The 18,857-nt window shown below is 26.8% G+C and overlaps 1 protein-coding gene across 2 annotated transcripts in view; it reads left to right on the top strand.

Moving 5' to 3' along the window:
• Positions 1 to 211: 211 nt before the first annotated feature.
• LOC135923873 (probable cyclin-dependent serine/threonine-protein kinase DDB_G0292550) overlaps positions 212 to 18,857 on the top strand; it is a 32,943-nt gene continuing 14,297 nt past the window's right edge. For both annotated transcript variants that reach the window (XM_065458857.1, XM_065458856.1), the window contains exon 1: positions 212 to 366. The gene's annotated coding sequence lies outside the window, so the exon portion shown is untranslated. The remainder of the gene's footprint in view (positions 367 to 18,857) is intronic.

The following is an 18,857-nucleotide window of genomic DNA, read 5'->3' as shown; positions in this document are numbered from 1 at the left end:
AATTATTATTTTTTTCATAATATTTATTTATTTCTTTATATTAATCTTTTTCGCACGTTTAATAAATATTTATGATTTAAAAAAATTTATTTGATTTTATTTGATTATATTATCTTATTTTAACAAATAAATACAATATCATTTCAAAAAGATTTCATTAGCAAAATATACCACCTCTAAATTATTCAATTTTAAAACATTAGCTGCAAAATATCATAATTATAAATATCCTAGAAAATGATCACATTATTATAATATGAATATTCTAGAATATTTATTATTGGAATTGGCTTAACAATGCATCATAAAATTCTTAAAATATTTTATCCTTTCACGGGAAAGCGAAGATTGCGATTCTCGGATTTTGTAAGGCATTTTCTATAAAAATAAATATTAAAAATACACTAAAATAAGTATTGTTGCTAAACATTTCGATTTAGGTCGATATTTAAAAACGGCCCTAAGATTTTTATCCAAAATAATATTATGCAAGCCTGGAGATTTAGCTCATAGATGGAAGAAAGGTTTGGACCACCTTTAGTTGCCAAATCTCAAGGAGCTTAACATATTATTTTTGGTTAAATGTTAATGAGGCCTTCAACACAATGTCCTGGTTAGCTAAGGACTTTTACCACGATAAGAGGGAGAGGGCTTATGATGAAAGAAAATCGTTGAAATTGAATGGGAATAATTTTGATATTCATTTTTTTCCTAATTTTGATTTTGGAAGAGGTAATATCGTCAGCGGCTGATGCAGGTGTGTCTAAATTTAGTAGCAAACTTAAATTTACGCTGTGTCTAAGGCTATTAACAATTTCTAAAGTAACCATTTGTGCTTATAGAGTTCTCTATACCACCAACCCCCCCCCCCCCCCCAACCAATTAAATATTTAGGCAGTCTAACTCTTAGCCCCCGCCCCCATCAATCAACTGAATTACTACCCAAAATTAAAAACCTCTACCCCCCGCATTCACTTGTAAGACATCGTTTATAGTTAACGGATCGGTCAAGTAATGTATTATGTACAAAATGCATAATGTTTAATTATGCGACTATGCTTCGTTTAGCGATATATTACACATCACTTGAGCAACATCGCGGTATTTAACGTATGCTATAAACAAGGCCTAAAAGAAGAGAACTCCTTGTTTCAATATAAATTCATCAAAAATAGGCCCTTTAAATCAATCATACAAGAACAGCTTTTTAAAATAAATAAATATATAGTCCTTTTTACCTTCTTCGCTCGTGATACCCCTTAGTAACTTTTCAATAATAATTTTTAAAGAAGTAATTGCCATAATTGAATTTAGTCTATTTGATAAATGCAATTTGCATATCCCAAAAAAAACATATTTTGTTGATCTAGATAATTTTTTTTCCTAGAATTAGAGAGCATAAAAAGATAAAGATTAATTTATAAATATGTATGTAAATTTTTCAGCATTCCTTTTAACCCTTTATTTTTTTAAAAATAATTAATAATGAAACGAAAAAATTAGAACATTTTTATCATGAAAGTGAAGCCTTCAATAGAGTTAAACCCTTCTGAATCGGTAGAATTACAGTGCCAATTTATATATCCATTTTCTCAGGATATATATTCTTTTATATAGACCACCTTTTTTATGAGATGCCGATATACACGGAAAAAGGGTATTTTTTTTAAAACACATGTTATTTTATAATAAAATGATACTAAAATTTTTGATAAAATAAGTTGAAGCTACTTTAACTCACAAAGTAGTGTTGTTAAAAAGCACCATTTGGGTCGATTTTTTACTGCCCGATTAAAATTTTAGCCAAAATATTATTATGTAACCACGAGATTTGACAAATATAGGTCCAAACCTTTGCCATTTATGAGCAAAATTTCCAGGCTTATATAATAATATTTTCGCAAGAATCTTAATCGCGCCGTTTTTAAAGTTCAACCCAAATCGGGTTTTTAGCAATACTATCACAAAGTTAATAGTGAAAATAATAAAAAATTTAAAAAGTATGTTTGTATTTTAAAGATCGTAATAAATACAAAATACTAAAATAACACGAAATTATTTAATTAAATACCAAAATCAAGTATTCGCGATCCAACCCGGATTGTATACCAATTTCATGCAAAATAACATGTTTTGAAAAATACCCTTATTCATGATATAAATCCGCCATTGAGTGCTCACTTTATTTATAGAATTTTATAATCTATAATTATAAACAACTTTATAATCAATATCAATATATGGTCTAATAAATGATTAAAATCGAAACCAAATCTTATTATAGTTCTTCAGTTCCTATATTTGAATAATTTTTTTTTAATTAAGATAATTTATTATATTTTGCTCTAATCGAAAAGTGCCTCAAAAAACCAGGGATGTGAACCCTTCTACAAAAAAACGGGGTTCGGGTTCAGGGTTTGAATTTGAAAAAATATTGACTCAAAGCAACACAATATGTTTTTCATATTTATTTAATATTCTATATAATTATAAATATTAATTTACAAGGAAAAAATTAAAAAAGTAATTTATATTTAAAATTTTTCATTTAATCGCACAATAATAACATTTTCTAAAATATCATCTTTGAGAATTCCACACAAATTTGACAATATATATTTCAAAGAAAAATCGATAGCTATCTTTATAATACGCGTTGGAAGGTCTTCCGGTTTTCTTAGTATTATCCTTTCCCGCTAGCATCAACCCTTTTGCTATCTCCGATTTAAATGAAACAGTCATAAATTTTATATTATTGGGGGCTATAAAAATCCAATAAATGGAAAACCATTCTCATATAATATCGTTTCCATTTAATATCTGTTTAATATAACTCCATCAGCATATTATGAAGATCTACACCACCCATTTCCTCATTATGAAGAACGATATCTCCACTAATACCTAAACATATTTTATGACATTGGTAGACTTTCCATGGTATATTTCAATCATATATAAACCCGTAAGAGCCACATAGGGCAAACACTTTTATACCCTATTTATGGGCTTCGATTTAATATATTGTCGTAATTTAGAGCGTCCTTTGAAGGAATTATGAATTCATGTACAGCTAGCTTCTCTTCAAGTTGGATTTTTTTGAATTTTTTTTTGGTTGGCATATGAAGGGTTGAATTTTGAATAATTTGTTATATTCTTTATCTTCCCTATTTACCATGTGAACTAAGCTGTATATAAGTGTATCCCAATAAATTTTTCAATTTCATCGCTATCTGTATTTATAGATTTACCACAACATTGGAAGGAATTATTTGTTTCCAATACAAAATTAGTAATTATCTGGTTGGCCTAAAATTTACGAAAATAGGTTAGAGGGTTGATTCCTGTTCAGGAATATTTCCAACATAGGGATAAAATCTGTTTTCATGTTTCCTATGTCTTTTTTAGACCAAAGGTTTATTTTAGTTATAGAAGTATCCTCGATTTGATTATATGCTTCAATTGAAGGCATATTTGTAATATAAAATGATGTCGATTAATCATCTGCCAACAAAGGATAATAATTGTCTTCCTCAGGTATATCACCCGGAATAAGTATAGTCATATCTAAATGCATATTGATATAAAAAGCTTCTCATATTACATGTTATTTATATAAAATATATAATTAGAACCTCGCCTTATATCCAAGAAAACTCACTGGTAGACATTAGATAATCAATATAGGTAACTATTTTCAAAATCTAATCTAATTACACCCCCCCCCCCCTACCCCAGTTTACATAACCCTAAATCAAAATATCCGAAATAATTTACATATAATTTCATTTATTGATAAAAATATTTTAGTGCATAAGAAATGACTAATTTCCAGCACCAAAAATGATTAAAAAGATATAATTTTTAAATAAAAATATTAATATATATTCATATATTAATAATAAATTATTACTTATATTTTTAGCAAGTTTTACCAGAAAAAAAATTAAAATTTTGGCGCGAAACGGCACGAAAAAATTGATTTTTTATAAATATCATATGATATAATAACATATGAAACAAAGTGAGTTAATAATAAAATACGAAACAGCAAATATTAAAAATATGATTTCAGAAGTTATCAGTGGTCATTTTTAATGCTTATAAAATACTATTGAAAAATTATGATTCCAAGCATGGGCGCGAAAGGTAAGATCTAAATTATATTTGGTTATTTTAAATGCCTTCTCTCTGCAAGTTAATGTGAATTATATGGTTTTTTTGACAACCAAATAGTTATCTCCCATTTTATAAAGAAATCGAGCATACTGATTTGATTTATATGGGTGCACTTGCATCGACAAGAGCATCGTGGTTTAAGTTGAAGGGTGCGAGTAGGTCTACTCAGTTAAAATCCTAAGTTAAGAACTTACCACTCTTCAATGGAATCTTGGATAAACCATCAGAACATTTACCATCTGCGTTAAAAAGTCAGTCGGCACAAGGGTCGAAGAAATTCCAGCAGATTTCATGGCACTAAATATAGTGTCATTACATTTCTTAGAATCTACCTCTACATCATTTGCAATGAAGGGAGTGACGAATTTTCGATCAACAGAAGTCTGACAAAAACATGAGTATGGTATAACCATATCGCAATTAAGTCTGAGTCCATGGCATGCCTTAGCTAATCGTTTATAAGTAATAAATCAAGATTCTTGAAGGAATATGCTTTTAGAAATTCATAACCGTTTACCGATGAAGTTGAAAAGAGAAGGGAATGTACCACAGTGATTTCTAGATATAAGAAATAGGGTAATCCCAATCTCTGCAATGATGTTGAAGGAGAATTGATTAGGGAAGAGGACTTCCAAAGATCGATGATAATCGGGGCGCGTGATAAACTCAAAGGCATAAGAGTAGAGAATGTGATATTCTTTGCTTTGATGGGAAGGGTAGCCTGTAGCCAAGACAATTCTCCAAACTTAAGATTTACTATTTGTTCCGTCAATATTTTGATCTCTTGTTCGTTAGCAAGAATGGCAGGATATTGAAATGTTGATCTTAGGGCTAAGAATCTTCGGAAGGAGATGCAGTAAGATCTCATGCATTTGTTTAAGAGATAACACTGCAGGATATTGAAATGTTGATCTTAGGGCTAAGAATTTTCAGAAGGAGATGCAGTAAGATCTCATGCATTTGTTTAAGAGATAACACTTTTTTATTTAAGATACTTTTGAATGAATAAAAATTAGTTAATTTTCTAAAAAACTAGTTACAGGCTATAATTACTTTTAATGTAATTGTTACAGTTATAAAAAATAATAGGCCCGCGCTTGCCTCTAATTTTTTTTAAAAACTGAACTAATTTTGACCTTATGGCAAATGAAGGCTCTCTTGTGCTTTTTGCTAACATTTATAATACAAATATAAAATATAAACAATAAAATAATCTTAGCCCTTCATTCCACAATATTTTTGAAAAATCTTAAAATGAATCTATTCTGAAAGAGTTTAAAACTAGCCCCGTAATCCAATTGATATGCATAATTTTACTAGTTAGGAAAATGTTATTTATTATAAAAAAATATATATCGTCAAATGATATAAAATATCCATTCCATTTTTATTTATTCAGATTTTTAAAGCATTAATCATCCATATTTTATTTTCTATTTCATATTTGAACTCTAATTTTTTTTTCTCGTAAACCTTGCGCTTTGCGTATTTTGAAGCTTGTTTTAAAGTTTAAATTGATCATTAATTTATCGTATTTCATATAATATTTAATATACATGGTAGAAGTTCACTTGATTAAAACTTCGAAGTAAAACGATATATATCAGAGTGGAGATTCGTGACTATTTTTTTCCCGAACTTTTAAACGAACATGGATATTGAAATATTTAAATTTACAAACCCGGACGCTAAATCAATTTTTTTTTCTGAACCTTGGTACATACAGAGAGGGTTTAGAATTCAGATCATTTTGTGATTGATATCTAATAAAATTAAAAAATAATATTAGGTTTAGGCACAAACTTTATATTTTGTTTTTACACCTAACTTAACCGTTTTTCAATTTTTTTCACTAGTATAGACTTAATAAAAATAGCAATTTGAAAGCTTTTTTTGCTCTTATTTTTATACAAAATAAACTCACATATCTCATTTTATTTTGATCGATAGTTTGGGTAATATAGTAATTAATATTTATACTGTAATAAACCCGTACCTTGATCTCCTATCTAAATTCACCTAAACCGAACCCTTTTGAAATCTTTTGAACCAGAACCATTATCGAACCCTGTTAAAATTTTATCGGATCCACCATTCTGGTTATTTTGAAATAGAAGCACGGCTTGCCTAAATTTGAATTAAGTGATTGGATTCGTTTAGAAAAAATTACAAGGAAAATTTAAACATGAGCTAAGTTGAAGATATTTTTAAAACAAAGGCATTCAGATGGACGGGTTAATTTGAAATGCGGGAATTTTAATTTTTTTCGGGCCAATGGTTATGTTGGAAGTATATTTTATTGATAGTATGTAATAGCCGGACTCAGGTCGCCGAATGGTTCTGCAGGGCTCTGGTTTGGATCATCGGCCTTAAATAAAAATTAACTTTAGAGTATCGCCATTCAAAAAAATATCGTCAAATTCAGCTCTAGCCATTTATATTATCTGCAAATATTATTCTGGGTAGAATTTAAAATAAATTTTGTTTATTTAGCTTAGTTCATTTCTTTTTTTTTGCCAATTGTTTTAAATTTTATATCTATCGCACTATAAAGTAAATTCAAAATATTTTTTCACGTTTTTTTAAAAAGATCAAATTAGACTTTATAATCGAAGAATGTGAATGAAGAAACATAGATGGTATATTATAGTTTTCACATTTTTTTTAGTTTAAAAAACAAATCCTCCCTCTTTCGGTATTACCAATATACTCTATTTTTAATGTAATTTTTTTATAGATATTTTTGTTGTTGAATATTTGCACGTCTATATCAAAAATACCTATAAATTAAAGATGGTGAACTTTTTGATTATTCTAAAAAAATGAAAAATTATCAGTTTCAAAAAATTAAACTTACCGAAAAATTAACAGAATTTATTGATAAAAAAACATAACTTTTTGGACCATTTATTAAAGGGATATTTTATTTTTTACTAATCCAATATTAACTAAAATCGACCAGATTTCGTACATTGATTTGTGATTATTTTTTGCCTTAATATTATACAGCGACCTTATTTTATTTAAAATAAACAAAATATATTTAAAATTTTATACTTATCTTATTTCCATTTTCCCGATCCTTAGAAAATATTTATAGTATAATATCCAAATTAATTGTTCAACTAATCATTCTTTTATACACTATTTAAAATACAATAAACTTTTAAGGGAACAATGTATATTAGATACGTAGGAAAAATGTATATTAGATACGTATCATTTTATCTCAGTCCCAAATTCATTCAATTACGCATGTTGCCAATGAGAGAGCTCAAATAAAATACTAATTTGAAAAGTGATTATATTTGGATTTCATATTCGTTAATAAACTATACGTAAAATGCCAACTTGGTAAATTTTGATTTTTTTTAATGGCGGTGGAATAAATTTACACACGGAAGGAAGGAGGAAAGCCTGGCGGAATTTTTTTTTTCGAATCCGGGCCGAGCCGTGAAAATGGCATCCCTGCAAGTCTCTGATATATATCTTATTTATTTTGCAAGGGTAAGGTTAAAAAATTACAAATTATTATCACATTTTAAAAAAATCCTAAATAAAGGTCAAAAAAATTATTTAAATAATAAATTCAAATAGTGAAATGAGTTTATTAAAATTTAAGCAAATAAAAGATCGCTCGAGGGGAGTTTTCTGACATTTGCATGTTTTATTTAACTATAGAAATGATAGATTTTAGTCTATAATTTATTATTTGCCATTTTAATTATGATTGTAATCCTTTCATATATTTCACAAATAATATCTAATATCAATACTCACTACAAACTTTAAAAAAATTATGAATGTAAATGAATTATTATTTAGAATATGAATTAAATTAAAAGTCTTTCTCTAAATTTTTTAGGGAGAGTGGTAGGCTAAATTTATTGGTGGTTGAGAATTCAACTTTTTGATGAAATAAGGCAAAATATATTGATGTGAAAATTTATTTATTATAGACCTAATAAATATACTTACATATATTGCTAAAAAAAATTGTTTCTGGATAAGTTTCTGGTACTTTTTTGAGTGTTATTTAAAAGGAGGTAGACATTCTATAAGCAAACTTAAATTCATGCTAAAAAATACGCATTCACCTTAAATGTTAAACCTCCCTCCCCCCACTCATATATTTCGAATATCCTAAAAAATATTTTATTGCCAGATAGAATACTCTAATAAACCGACGATTAATTATATACCAATTTACCCATAAATGTATAAGGACGATTACTGTTTTTAATTTTATTAACTTTCATTTCAATTAATTGAGATATTATTTTATAAATTTGTTTTATATTTTTTAGTATTGATTGCTAAATAGTAAATGTAAAATATTAAACTTAAGATAAACGCTATGAAATCAAATGGTTTTGTAAATTAATATTAAAAAAAAATTAAAAATCAAATAAAAATTTTATAACTGATTAACATTTGGTCCGAGTAATTTATGTACTACCTAAATAAACGACTTTTTAAGACTTGACTAGCCCGTGCTTGCAAATTCATATACTTTTGATTAAACTAAAAACTTATTATTTATTAATATTAATTTGGATGAAAGCTAGAATTTAAAAATAAATTATTTTTACATTTTTAAAAATATTTTATGTTTATTTTATTTATTTTTTAGATTGAGGAACTTAAATTTTAATAAATTTATTATATTACCTCGATGTTATTTATGCCTATTTTTTTATTTTCTTCCTTTAAAATTTTTATTTCAGAAAACCACTATATTTAAAAAAAAAATTTATTTTTCGTTTTTTTAAAACTTAAATAAATAATATTTTGAAATTAAATTCAGCCAAGTTTCTTAACCTTGCATGTTATGCCATTTTATTCATATCTATACTTATAATAATTTTGTAATTTTGAATATTTTTTTAAATTTGAAAAACTAAGAAAAGATATTATTTTTTTTATCCTTGAAATGATTTTGATATAAAAAAAAGGAAATTTAATTAATTAAAAAGGTTTTCTTCAAGCTACTAATGTTTAAATTGAAAATATGATATAAAATATATAAAAATGTCTGGTTTAGTATATGTAGAAAGGAGGATGAAGGTCTGGATAAAAGATAATCAGGGTTTAATAAAAACAAAATTTTTTGATTTTTAAGTTGAAAGTTTAGACCTGTTATATGGTAATGCCAATCTTTTTTATAAAATTCTAAAAGTTTTTAAAATTTAATGAAATCAATCGTAAAAGTTTGAATTTTTTTAGAATCATATTTTAGACATGTTTTTATTTTTGTATTAAAAAAGGCATACAATAAAATTTCATAAGTTTGCGAATTGATTTTTTGATATGACATAGCTATTTTTTTAGCACATTTTTAACTCACACCTAAATATAAACAGCTACTTTATTTCGTTACGTAAATCTCTTTTTAATTATATGTAAAGTTACTAATTTTAATTTACACCTAAATTAACCCATAAATTTTTAATCAATTAAGTTTAAACAATACATTTAATATTTATTTTAAAATTTTCTCATAATTGAGTTGTAATAAAATCCATGATATCAAGACAAGAATTCTAATTAATAACGATTATGATAATATGTATGTACTTCTATTTTAAAATAATACATAAATTTTTCCAAAAACTCATTAATTAATTAATCAAATTTTTTTACATTCAAATTAAAAATGAAAACGATTTTATTCAAAGTTAAAATGTTTCACTGAAAAACCGCAAACTTTTTTTTAACATGAGATGGATGAACATTTGATATGGTATTATAATTTTTTTTAAATTTATATTTTTTAGGGTCTATAGATAATTTTTAAATCAAGTATAATAAAATATAGATTATCTTGGTTTTCTTTAAAAATTGGCGGTGAAAAATTAAATAATATAGAAGTTGTATAAATCTTTATCTCGATGTAATTTTTATTTTAAATTTTTGTGTTTTGTTGATATAAAATTTTTGTAAATTTTATAACATATCTAACCATCATTAAACATAAGTTTTTAAAATTTTGAGTCTTGTCAATTCATTAGCATAAAATGTACACCTTTTTTTAAATCATTTTCTTTGACTATTTTAAAATCATTTTCTTTGCATTTAAAGGAACATCCATAAATTAACTTCAAAATTTAATAAATATAAGTCTTGTTTTGAAAAGACTTGTAAAATTAAAGTGTGTAAAAAATTATGATTTGAGTTAGTTTAGAGCAATCTTTTATCAAGTGAAGAAGTGATTGATTAATGATTGATAAGAAAGAATAATATATATTTTTAAGTATTAAGATTATTGAAAAATGGCCTAAGGTTACAGTTTCCAGAAAAATTCACTTATGGTATAAATTTCATGAGAGAAGCCTTTTCTCTCACAAACCCTTTTTGCGGACCTGGCCAAGTTGCGCTTAAATCAGATTGTAATTAGATGGTTATTATTGTTGCTATTTCTATTATTTAAATTACGAAATAATAGTGTGCACAAATTGAGCGTTTGCGTTTGCAGTACGTTTTTTTAACATACTTCATCTGTGTTTAAATTGAAAGCAGTACGTTTTCTCTTTGTTTAAAATTGAATCGTGATTTTATTTTTATTAAAATATGGATATATTAAGTTTACAAGATAAGCAAATTATTGCTTTATATTTAATTAATAAAAAACCAAAATCTACTAAGACGAGAAGGAAGACTTCTAAAATATTCATGGAAAGAAATTTATTCTCGAAATATATTACACTAAAACAAGATCTAACTCCATCGTAATTTTTTAATTATACAAGGATGAGGAGAACATCTTTCTCTTATATTCTGAAGCTCATCCATGACGATATAAATCCTAAGGTGACGAACTTCAACAAGCAGATTGATGCAGAAGATCGACTATTTCTCACCTTAAGGTAAAATATGGTAATTTAACATAAAATTATTTATATAAAAGGTATCTTATAACTGGAGTTTCCTTCTCACAGTTGGCATTTAGTGCAAGGATATCCTATTCACAGATATCACAAGCTTGGCTGTAAGACCTATATCTGTTATGAGGGACAGCAATGCATCATCTAATATAGCAAGAAATATCAGAAATTTATTCAAAGATTTTTTAAATTCATAAATGATTTTATATGTATAGTATTTTAAAAAATCTACACACATTTGTAAATTTATTTATTTATCCTACCTTAATATATTTATAATAATCTACATATTTAATTAAAAATGCTAAATAAATTTATAGAAGTTTGTTTATTTACAGTGGCCCCTACACTTTTTGAGCGAATGAAGCAGAATACCCCCATGAAAAGTACCCCTTGAAAAGTATCCCCCCCCTTCGAAAAAATAATAATTATGACACCCATAAATTTCAAAAATAATTTTTATTGCATCAATTTTTAATATATAATATAAATAAAAAGCAAAAAATATAACTTTATAAATATTATTTTTAAATTAATAATTTAGATAAATTAGGGGAAGAGAAAGCGAAAGAATTTATAATTTCATCAGTATTTAATTGTTTAAATAAAATTTTTTCCATTGATAATATGGTTAAATTATTGAGAAAAGAATCTTTCATGGTACTGCGCAGTCTTGTTTTAATTAATTTAATTTTACTCATGACTCTTTCGGCAGTACATGAGGTTGTGGGAATGGTTAATAAATATTTATATAAAATTCTTAAATTAGGGAAAGCAGAAAAATTTTAAAGTAAACGATATGGTAAAATAAATGAATAGTTTTTCCAATCTGAATCGTAAGTCCCCGAATTATCATCATCATCAGAAGAAGCTAAATAATGTATTGGTAAAAATATTTTAATTAAATAAATTTACAATTCTCAGAATCTGACAAATCTTTAGATTCTTGAACTTCTAGGTCATGAGTAATAATTACATTCCCCATTTTGGCCATCTTATAAATATTTTCTAAACTTCAACATATCTTCGAAAATTTGACTTGAATTTAAATTGTAAAATTAACAGATATCCTTGATATCTTCTTTAATAATTGATTTTTCTGCCATTCCCTTTGGCATAAAAAATGATGTTTGAAATCTTTCGTTAAACTGCATAATAATTAAATCGAGTGCAACATAAAACACACCTATTTTAAAGCTAAAAAAAAATTTCTATATTTAATGATGAAAGTATATATACCTCTCCTTTTTGGATTGTAATGTAGAACTTTCAAAATTAAAAGGTAGATTTCTCTCCTTCATAAAATCTTGCTCCTTTGAAAAAACATCCAAAAATTCAGTGTTATTATCTATTAGATTAAAAAATAATTAAGACAATAATTTATATTATACTTCTCAAATTAATCAAGCAATCTTTTGCCAATTGAATTTGATTTATTGCATACCCTATATCCTTCGAAATGGTTTGCAATTTTGTACAAGCCAAACTTGTTATCAACAATATTTTATCCAAAACACAAAGTGATAAGATAAAATGAAATTTTTCTATTATAAAGACTATAGCACTAGCCATAGTGGAAGTGGCAGGATCTTCAGAATCCTTTAAATTTGTTAAAGCTGCCCTCAAGGCATCATAAAGTTGAAAAAAATTTACAATAGCTTTATATGACGATAGCCAGTTTCTAAATAAAAAAAACATTTAAAATTTAAATAAGGAACTATTACCGAGTGGTATTCTTGACGCGTAGAAATCGTTGCGATTTTTTCAGATCATTACATTGAAATTTTTTGAGTACCTCATATCTTTTTACACCATTAAAATATACATAAATCTCATCTAGTATTCCTAGAACATTTCGAAGTTCTTTAATTGATTGGCATAATTGAACAACGATTAAATTTAATCGATGACAATAACACCAAATAAAAGCTGCCTTTGGCGCCTCTGCTCTAATCAAGGCTTGCACACCATTGATTTTTCCACTCATGTTTGAGGCGCCATCATAACTTTTCCCAACTAGATATTCAAGGGGTAAATTCATCGAGCCAAGTTTGGATATTATATTATGCTTTATATCGAGACCTGTGGTATTTCCCGTACAATATATGTCAATCAGTCTTTCAACAGGCTTCGGCGTCTCCCTATTTTCAACATATCTTACTATCAAAGCTATTGCTTCTGATTTCGAAACATCGTATGTGCCATCAACTATGATTGAAAAGCACCTGTTAAATGTAATCTCATTTTGAATTTTTTTATAACCATATTTTTCATGGTTTCAATGAGAATGTTTATGTTATTATATGATAATAGGTTTGAATATAATTTCGTTTTTAATCCCTTATTTTTTTTATCCTTTTTTCTTTCTTCATTTTGCTATATATATATTTTTAGTATAGGTTCAGAATCTGCAATAAGCTTAATAAGGGCATCATATTGCCTTCTTGTTGCTTGTTCCCCCATAAGGCTTGGTTACGAGATATTAAATAATCTAAACATCTTATTATAATTCTTATAATAGAACGGTTATTATCTACACATTCTTTCTGAGGTGTTATAAATTTTAATATCGAATTTTTCTTATGAGAAAGCCTTCCATAATCGGCCATCATATGTGCCTGTGAAGATTCATGCAGAATAATATCACGATTAATATTTTGCCATTTATCTAGACCTTCACATGTCCATTTTGAATTTGCGTGTGGACCATCAAATAAAAGACATGTTAAGCAAAAATCTTTATACATTTTAATACTATAAGTAATCCAATTTCTAGGAATTTTGCTATTGTCAATATTGGTTAATATTTTTAGGCATATTTTAAAATTGGAAAAATAATTTATGACAAGAAATTTCGGATAACAAATTTACTAAACATCGACCAAAATTTCCTCCAATATATTATATTAAATATTAAGGGGGGGGGGGTCTTATTGTTACATTTATAAACCAGAAATCACATGATCATGATGGATGTAAAAAAAAGGACCCCCACTCAAATTTACTGAAGCAGTTACTTCGGACCCCCCCCCCCTCCTCCCCCGTTGTAGGGGCCCCTGGCCATTATCAGTAACTATGGTTTCAGGTATTCCATATAACGAAATAGTTTTAAAGATTTCTTTTAAAGTCACATCAGTCGTAATATTTTTAAAAGGAATAATAATTAAATTTTTCCATTTTATGTTTATATAAGTTAGTTTACACCAAATGAGTCAAAAAAAATAAAATATTTTTAAAATCCCAAAAATTTTAAAAAAAATTTGACTAAACTGAGAATCCACATTATAACTCCAAAAATAATGATGGGATCTTAAAAATTTTTTCATTTTATGTTTATATAAGTTGGTACCAAATCAATTAATCCAGAGCGAAGAATTATGCTCCTATAATTCATATTATTTTTAATTAAAAGCTAAAATTTTAATAATTTACGCCATCTAGCGGAATCTTTTTTATGATATATAAAATATTATGGGTGTTTTATTTTCTATATAATAGATCTGTTATACATATTATAAATTTATGGACTACAATATCTTTTCTATTCTAATTTATATATTTAGATAATTTTAATTTTGGATAAATTTGATTTTTATAATAAAAACCTTTTTTTATAAGTTTTTAAAATATAATTGATAGGCCATAAATAAATTTTACCTGTTAATTCTCAGTTTAGTTATACCCGTAATGTGGTATGGTTTTTATGAAAGTGATTAATTTTTAAAAATTATTATTATTATTGAGGCATTTGATCAACCGTACAAACTACAAAATGGCGCTACAGCTGATTTCAATAGCTGTACGTTTTTTTATGCATGATCGCCAATCTATAGTTATATATATAATTGTCTCCAGCCCTAATCATAACTATTATGAATTGCTTTTTAGTTAATGTGCATGCACATTGAAGAGAATCATGATAAACGTGCGAGTAAGTAAAAATATTTTTTTTATTATTATTTTATATCTTTCAATCTTCGTACTCACACTATATTTATATTCTCTAAAAATATAAATTAGAATACATATAATCAAAACGAAAAACAAAAAGTAAGGTTACAAAGATTATATTACATTTCTAAACGAAAAGTATTAATAGGTAAGGTTATAAAAATTAGATTAAAAATATAATTCAATTTTGAATATATAACATTCTCCTTCTTCTAAAAAGCCTTCACACTTTAATTATGTTATCGTAGTTAGTTTGTTCATCAAGTTGTTTCACAAGTCATCATATCGTTGGCTTGTCCCAATCGTTTACTGTGTTTGTACGTTGGTTTGTTTGAATCGTAAGTTGTTTCCATAAATCATGATTTTGTCATATAGCTTGCTTGGTAGTACTCAGTTGTTATTATTTTTTCAAAATTGTTATTATCATCAGTAAGTTGCGAATAATAAGAAATAATAGTTCTTCATATTGGATATAAGAATAAACGAAAAATGATAAATCAATAAGATTGTTATATAATATTTTCAGCGTTTTAATTTTTTGCGTTTTAGTGTAAGCGTTTTAATATGCTATTTAATATTTTAAGTTATGTAATCTTTTAAATAAACAGGTTTTTATTTAATTCGCACAGGTCTAGAAATAGGTGTTATATCGTTATTATCAGTAATTTTTATATTTTTGTCCACACTTCCCTCCTTAAAAGAATCCTTAGAGTCATAGTTAATAATTGTGTTAAAACAGTTTCTAATTCTTATTTGATCTAAATGTCTCCTCAAAATACCTTTCTCTGTCTTAATTTGGAACATCATGTCACTTTATTTATATGTTATCATTCCTTTGCACCATTTATCATCACCTTGTACTTTGTACCTCCTACGTTAAAGATTCTATTACGTGGTAAAGTAACGTTTATTTTATTCTCCTTCTCCTCCAACGGTTTTAATAAGTCCCATTATATTCTAATATCTCGATTAAACATTCTCTGAGATGGTGTAACTCCTGTAGTATCATTACGCGTATTTCTGTAATTAAATAAAAATCTGCCAAGTGCGATATCTTGGTCAATTTTAATATTCCTTTTCATATGTGTTTTGAACGTTCTCACCATGCGTTCTACCTGGCCATTGGATTACTGGTGATAAGCAGATGTGAGCACATGTTTGATACCAAAATTGTTGCAAAATATTTCAAAATCGTTACTCGTAAAGTTAGTGCCATTATCAGTGGCCCCTACACTTTTTGAGCGAATGAAGCAGAATACCCCCATGTAAAGTACCCCCTTAAAAAGTATCCCCCCGCTTCGAAAAAATGATAATTATGACACTCATAAATTTCAAAAATAATTTTTATTGCATCAATTTTTAATATATAATATAAATAAAATGCAAAAAATATAACTTTATAAATATTATTTTTAAATTAATAATTTAGATAAATTAGGGGAAGAGAAAGCGAAAGAATTTATAATTTCATCAGTATTTAATTGTTTAACTAAAATTTTTTCCATTGATAATATGGTTAAATTATTGAGAAAAGAATCTTTCATGGTACTGCGCAGTCTTGTTTTAATTAATTTAATTTTACTCATGACTCTTTCGGCAGTACATGAGGTTGTGGGAATGGTTAATAAATATTTATATAAAATTCTTAAATTAGGGAAAGCAGAAAAATTTTAAAGTGAACGATAAGGTAAAATAAATGAATAGTTTTTCCAATCTGAATCATAAGTCACTGAATTATCATCATCATCAGAAGAAGCTAAATAATGTATTGGTAAAAATATTTTAATTAAATAAATTTACAATTCTCAGAATCTGACAAATTTTTAGATTCTTGAACCTCTAGGTCATGAGTAATAATTACATTTTTCATTTTGGCCATCTTATAAATATTTCTAAACTTCAACATTTCTTCGAAAATTTGACTTGAATTTAAATTGTAAAATTCACAGATATCCTCGATATCTTCTTTAATAATTGATTTTTCTGCCATTCCCTTTGGCGTAAAAAATGATGTTTGATGTAAAAATTTCATGGAATCATCATTAAATCTTTCGTTAAACTGCATAATAATTAAATCGAGTGCAGCATAAAACACACCTATTTTAAAGCTAAAAATAATTTCTATATTTAATGATGAAAGTATATATACCTCTCCTTTTTGGATTGTAATGTTTGAAGTCTAGAACTTTCAAAATCAAAAGGTAGATTTCTCTCCTTCATAAAATCTTGCGCCTTTTATAATTCTCAAATTAATCAAGCAATCTTTTGTCAATTGAATTTGATTCATTGCATACCCTATATCCTTCGAAATGGTTTGCAATTTTGTACAAGCCAAACTTGTTATCAACAATATTTTATCCAAAACACAAAGTGATAAGATAAAATCAAATTTTTCTATTCTAAAGACTATAGCACTAGCCATAGTGGAAGTGGCAGGATCTTCATCCTTTAAATTTGTTAAAGCTGCCCTCAAGGCATCATAAAGCTTTATATGACGATAGCCAGCTTCTAAATAAAAAAAACATTTAAAATTTAAATAAATAAGGAACTATTACCGAGTGGTATTCTTGACGCGTAGAAATCGTTGTGATTTTACAGATCATTACACTGAAATTTTTTGAGTACCTCATATCTTTTTACACCATTAAAATAGACATAAATCTCATCTAGTATTCCTAGAACATTTCGAAGTTCTTTAATTGATTGGCATAATTGAACAACGATTAAATTTAATCGATGACAATAACACCAAATAAAAGCTGCCTTTGGCGCATCTGCTCTAGTCAAGGCTTGCACACCATTGATTCTTCCACTCATGTTTGAGGCACCATGATAACTTTGCCCTACTAGATATTCAAGGGGTAAATTCATCGAGCCAAGTTTGGATATTATATTATTATTTATATCGAGACCTGTGGTATTTCCCGTACAATATATGCCAATCAGTTTTTCAACAGGCTTCGGCGTCTCACTATTTTCAACATATCTTACTATCAAAGCTATTGCTTCTGATTTCGAAACATCGTATGTGCCATCAACTATGATTAAAAAGCACCTGTTAAATGTAATCTCATTTTGAATTTTTTTATAACCATATTTTTCATGGTTTCAATGAGAATGTTTATGTTATTATATGATAATAGGTTTGAATATAATTTCGTTTTTAATCCCTTATTTTTTTTATCCTTTTTTCTTTCTTCATTTTGCTATATATATATTTTTAGTATAGGTTCAGAATCTGCAATAAGCTTAATAAGGGCCATCATATTGCCTTCTTGTTGCTTGTTCCCCCAGAAGGCTTGGTTACGAGATATTAAATAATCTAAACATCTTATTATAATTCTTATAATAGAACGGTTATTATCTACACATTCTTTCTTGTCTTTTTTTAATGTGATCTATCCATTTATCATCTCTTATATTATGCGATTTGCAATTTTTCATTAGGCATTTGTATTTTTTTTGGTTAATATTTTTAGGCATATTTTAAAATTGGGAAAATAATTTATGACAAGAAATCTCGGATAACAAATTTACTAAACATCGACCAAAATTTCCGTCAATATATTAAATTAAGTGTGGTGGGGGGGGGGGCTTATTATTACATTTATAAACCAGAAATCACATGATCATGATTGATGTAAAAAAAGTACCCCCACTCAAATTTACTTAAGCAGTTGCTTCGGACCCCCCCCCCCCCGGTTGTAGGGGCCCCTGTTTATTTATATATATTCACCTTAATTAGAATAAGATATCTATTATATAAAAATAAATAGATTAACAAATAATGCAAATATTAATTATATTTTTCTTTCTTTAAGAATAAAAAGTTCACTAGAACAT

This window comes from Gordionus sp. m RMFG-2023, chromosome 2 (genome assembly GCF_954871325.1).
Source record: "Gordionus sp. m RMFG-2023 chromosome 2, tfGorSpeb1-WG-v2, whole genome shotgun sequence".
In the NCBI taxonomy this organism is placed as follows: domain Eukaryota; kingdom Metazoa; phylum Nematomorpha; class Gordioida; order Chordodea; family Parachordodidae; genus Gordionus; species Gordionus sp. m RMFG-2023.
Note: the sequence above shows the minus strand (reverse complement) of the source record. Positions and strands in the feature narration are given on the sequence as shown.